This window comes from Perca fluviatilis, chromosome 6, assembly GCF_010015445.1.
Source record: "Perca fluviatilis chromosome 6, GENO_Pfluv_1.0, whole genome shotgun sequence".
Classification (NCBI taxonomy): domain Eukaryota; kingdom Metazoa; phylum Chordata; class Actinopteri; order Perciformes; family Percidae; genus Perca; species Perca fluviatilis.
In genome coordinates, this window is record NC_053117.1 from 10116152 (window position 1) to 10122151 (window position 6000).

The window sequence follows — 6000 nt, forward strand, 5'->3', positions numbered from 1 at the left end:
GAAAGATAGTTTATAAAGACTGTACTGTTCACATATACAGGCAGGCGCCATCTTGGGAAAACAGTCATGACCAGTCGAACCACGAACGCCGTGCTTGAGCTATGTTACTGGTTACTAGTTGCGGTGAAGCTATAAGGTGAAGTAGCTAACAGAGCTAACAACCGTGAGATTAGTGAGACAGTTGCTGTAAAATAAGAGAACAATGAGTGCTTGAGTACAACTAGTGTAGGTTTAAATGTAATCCAGGTAATTAGCCGCTAAACTGACGAATAAAACAGAGTTAACTAAGTTCAGCTAGAGCAGCAAACTAGCCTTCACCACACGGAAACACAGGAAATGAGACAATACGCTTACCGTAACACATCAGCACGTCTTCCTCCACTTGTGTGTATTTGTCTAGGTATTTCAGTGTTAAAGGTTCACCTGATGAGTGATTCAGAGGAATTATTTTAACTCTAATAAAATAACTGCTGTATTTGTGTTTATCCCTTTAGGATGGATCACAGAATATACAGGGCTGCACCTGACAGACATGGAGCACGTAAGTAAATATTTTACTGAAACAAACTGTTACTGAAACAGGAGCATAACTGAAAGACTGGCTGCTATGTTGTGCTATATGGCGCTGGTTAATCCCAGTAACCACAGCAGGTCTGTTGCTTTGTCTGTTCAGTGTTGCATGTTGGGAAAGATGATGTCTTGAATCTCCGGCACTCTTAACTCTATATTGAGCCCGTTTGGGACTTAGTTTTGACTTTAACAGGATCTTTGCTGTACATATTGACTTTTTCAGTAGAGGAAAAATAGGGGTGAGGGACTTGCTACAAAGGGCTCTGGTCGCCTTGAATTGGGAATGTTGCTGTTGGAGGTTTATGAATGTTTGATCAACAGGATGTCCAAAGGTGAGTTGGACCTGTGTGTTTTCTTCTCTCCATCCGATGGCTCTAATCCCCCACCAAATCTGTCCACATTAAAGACAAAATGTAATGTGTCTGAGGAGAGAAGAGAGGATCCAGAGCGGTTGAAGCAGCACCAGCAGCAGCAGCTTGTGTGTGGAGAAGACCCAATAGAAATGTCAGTGTTTCACTTTAACATTTTTATTAATTTGTCAGTAATCAGACTGGGGTTCCTCAGTTTTACCCCCTCCAAGGTTTTATATTCTTTTCCTTTTCTTTCTACTTCCTCATCTATGAAACCACTAGCTGCTGTCAAACGGAGTCCTGCAGGCTTAACTTGTGCAGGATCATTTCACTGAATAATAATAACAATTATTCAGTCCTTATGACAGTGAAGTGATGAATACAGAGTAAAGAGCAGAGAGTAGAAAGTGAAGCTGTGAGGATCCTGTCACTTGGACAGAACTGGTAGAGTTGGGTAGCCAGTTTCTAATCCACCCTTTTTGTTATTTTTTTTTATTTCAGGACACAATAAGTTTCACACCTGGACTGAGTCTGGAAAGACTTCATACAGGAAACCAAATCACAAAAAGCAGAATACTTCAACCGTCAACTGAGTCAACTCCTTTTACTACTTAACACTTAAATCTAAAGTTCAACCTTTTTAGTTGAGTTTCTTATTTCAGTGCGTAAAGTGGCTATATGCAACTTTCAGTTTGTGTTGATTCTTGTGGCTGCTTTGGACAAAAGTGGTAGTATTTTTACCACACCTGCTGTCGTAAAGATATTTTCTTTACGATGCTGTATTGCGTTACGGGAGCTCATACAGTTGCAATGAATGTTTGCTCAGACAGAAAATCATTAATTTACAATGAAAAAATAAGTTACAGATGCAGTAACTTAGCCTACTTTGGATGTCTCATGAGCTAATCTGGATAACGTTATCTGTCACTGCGTCACAAGCCAAAGCATTAAGAGATTGTTGTAGAAACCAATGTAATAATAACTTAGATTAATAAAGCGCATTTCATGAAACCCAAGGACGCTTTACACAAATAACGTTAAAGGGGGACAAGGGCAAAGAAAATAGTAGGCCAACACAAACATTGAGTAAAAGGAATAAAACGTATGCGCTAAATGGAAACAGGACATAATTTAATGTGGGCTACTGACATACAACCACATTGTGCATTTGAAAGTCATTTTATGAATGAAATAGACATATTTCATACCTGAGGGCCAATTCGGGATCGGTTTTGAATCATTTACAATTTCTTAATTGTCTCCATCTGTTGATAGCCCGATTGACTCGCGTTATCGCCTTTTGACTTTCACTTTCCCTTTTAGTTCTTCGTTTAATTTTCTTCTTTTCTGTGATCGTCTGGCCCCAGCCATAACTACAACTGATAACTTGTAAAATAACATAAAAATACAATTAGGCCTATATAAAGACATCTCCTGCTTTCTTTTACCTGGCACAAAAGGCTGGATACACTAACACAGACTTTCCGGTGTTACAAAGAAATCTGTGACCCATCAGAATGTGTTACTATAGCGCCGTCTACTAAATCTGTTTGAGTCGTGACTCCCACGGATCTTTCACCCGACTCTTTAAATTAACTCATGAGTCGCGAGTCTCTAGTATTATTAACTTGGATCAGTTGAGTCCTACTACAATTCAATCTAAAATGATAACAGCGCCACACACAAACCTCTTGCAACATTAGCTACTAGTCCTAGCCATCTTAGCTGCCAAAAGCTTTATAACTAAAGGCAACAACAACTCCACAAGTCAACTCAAGTGACTGAGTGAGCAGAGAGACAGTCCAAGACAGGTTATAGGAACTTCCCGACCCGCAGACTCAGAGCCGGAAACATTGCAAACTCGCAGACCATGGGACTCACTCGAGAACTCATGAGTCCTCGATGACTCATGAGTTCTTGAGTGAGTCAGTCAGTTGCGCAAATCAGCCGGCTACGTTGTCATGAGTGGATCTGTAGCAGACGAGCAAGTGAAGTCTTTCCTCGAGTCAGGGTGAAAAGCAAATCCACAACAAAACTCATTCTTCACTTCTGAAATAACATGCTTATAGGTTATAGGTTTGGTGCATAGAAAACTTATATATTGCTAAGGCTACACTAAGTTAAGACAATAAATAAACAGTCTGGCTCAAAATGCTTTCTTTCCCGTGACTAAATGGCTCTCCTGTGAGCAGCTGTGTGCTGCTGAAGTGACTTGCACAACCCGGATCAATTTAGTGAGTGACTCAGAATAACCTGAATCTTTAAAAGGAATTGAGTTTGCCAGGCTACCTGCCGTAAATCATTCTGTGACTGAGCGGGAAAAATCGAACCCGGGCAGATGCCTTACTAAAAACCATATAAAAAATAGCGTTCTTTTCACTGTTAGTCTGGTTTACTGTCATTGTATGAAAAATGACAGAGCTTCAGAAAAATTAAAAAGTTTCTTTTTCACTTTAAACTCCATCAGAACTGCAGGTCAGATGGTCAAACAGCTTTAGAAACTCCTCCACACATCCTTCAACTTTTGCTTTCACTCCTTTCAGTGATTACACTTCACTTTTTATGTACAACATGCACTTCATACCCCTGCAGCTGCTGCTTTACTCTCTTATTCAGAAAGTCACTCTGGTCCCCCAACTCAGAAGATTAAAGTGAGAGGTTGACACATGTAAAACACCCACCCAGTCTCACGGCAGTTTGTAAAATGGTCACGTAATTTAAACTATTGATTTGTGTACATAGACATATTTATCCCGTTTTTTCGTGATGTTTTTTAAATTGATGTATTTTAATTGGAAGCATCTTTCGTGTTCACAGCATTTCATGTTTTCTTTTTGTATTTCTTTTAAACTCTGGTGGATTTGTGAGGACTATGAACTGCTCCTCAGATCTCTGCAGGGTAAATCCAGACAGTTAGCTAGACCAGCTGTCCTATCTGAGTGTTCTTTCACACGTGGCTCTGTGCAGAGCTTAGCGCTTATGACGATTGTGATTGGTTTAAATAAATGCCAATAAACCAGAGCATGTTTTTCTCCAATCCTGAATACTGTGTGGACTAGCCAGACCCTCCTCCACTCCGCAGCATTTGGATGGTCTGGCAAAGCGAGACTAGGAATGCTGTGACTTTGCGGGCAAAATTTGACCCGGGCAAAGGCATCAATAAAAACTATGTAAAAATAGCGTTCTTTACAATGTTAATCTTGTTTGCAGTTACAAGTCATTTATGATCATTAGATGAAACATTACACAGTTTCAGAAACATCAAATAGCTACATATATTAAAGTGATGGTTGCCTGCTGGCTTCTGCTCTCTGCTGTTGTTGTTGCTGCTGCTGCCGGCAGTAAGACAAGTGCTTAGGGACGTCTACAAATTACAACACCGAAAAGAGATGCAACAAAAATATTTATTAATTTAACTTTTTTTTTAAAGTAAGTGCTGTAGTATAACTAGCAGGAGACAAGTTATAATTGAGGTAAGTTTGGAGAAATTACCTTATTTAATCATTAAATTAATAAATATTTTTGTTGCATCTCTTTTCTGTGTTGTAATTTGTAGACGGCCCTAAGCACTCTTACTGCCCGTTAGGTAGCAGCAGCAGCAGCAGCACCAGCAGAGACGAGAAGCCAACAGGCAAGTGTTACATAGTGTATGTTTTTGGTACATATATATATATATATATATATATATATATATATATTTTTTTTTTATATATATTTTATATTTCATATTTCACATAGTTTATGTGTTTACATTGTTGAGGGATGAGTGAGCAACCTTTGGAGAGTCTTGTATGAGTGAATGTTTTGTTTGTATGAGTCATGTATTTTTGCACTTACTATTATTGTAAAGTAAGTTGTTGTTCTTTATTGTTGTTGTCCTTTTTGTGTGTTTTGTTTTTTGTTTTCTGATTGACTGCCGCTGTAAGGTCAATGTCAATTCTGTATTTGAATTAGAGGACCCCCTCGAAAACGAGATGGTTCATCTCAAGGGGTTATTCCTCATCAATAAATGTCAATATATATATATATATATATATATATATATATTTACATACACTTCTGGTGTACTTACAAACTTTACAATCCATCGTTTTATGAGTACATAACCTATTTGTACTAGTGTAGAAGTTTGGTATCATTTCAGGCATTATTAGTGGGGTCATTTACGAGATACATCACTGGATCCATTAGCCCCTGCGCTACGCTATTCAGCTGATAACGCTACTCTCCGCTAACTCTCCCAATGTTCAACCCAGGTGAAAAAAGCTTCTGGGGGGGTGTTTGGCTCTAGGTCATGGTGCAAAGGACCGTAGGGTGAAATTACTCCGAACCATCACTTTAACTTAAATTACCTTGATCCACTCACAAGCCACAAACCCAAGTCTTTTCTTTTCAATCCACGGGTTATTTTGTATGTCATCACTGTTTTTTTAATGTTTTAATTGTGCTTCCAGAAATCTAGTAGGACACACCTACAGCACACTGCACAAACATTACTGCTGCATTACTCATACATTTAGGTACCAGCGAGCTTCCTTCCTGGACTTACGTAATCAGGATATCGCAGCGGCTTTCGTGTCCACTGATTTTTACAGTAAAAACCCCAGCTTCAGAGTGCAATAATCTAAATGATCAAACCAGGGTGAAACGGTTTCTCCTTTAACTCGATCTAAGTAGGAATGCTTTCCTTATGCAGTTCAATGTGGTGTGTGTCAAGCCAACATTAAAGCTGAACTTCACTGATTTTACGCATCAAAGTCTGTTTACAGTTGTTGGGGAGTACTAACTGCAGATGAGAAAAAAAAGCTTTTTTGTGTCTCCAGAGGGAGCTGTGTGAAGTCTGATAAATGTCCTCAAGTGATGTTGAAAATGAAAAAAAAGCTGGAGGTGTGTAGTAAAGATGTGAGTTTACTAGACCTCTGTAGCCAGCTCCTAATCTCTGCATGAGGCTAGAGATTCAAGGCATTAGCCGCTACTAGCATAACACACCTGAATCTGTGACCGGACTGTCGATCATTCAAAATTAATTAATGGATAGTTGCACTGCCTGATGTAAAATAATTAGCGTTTGGACAAGAGA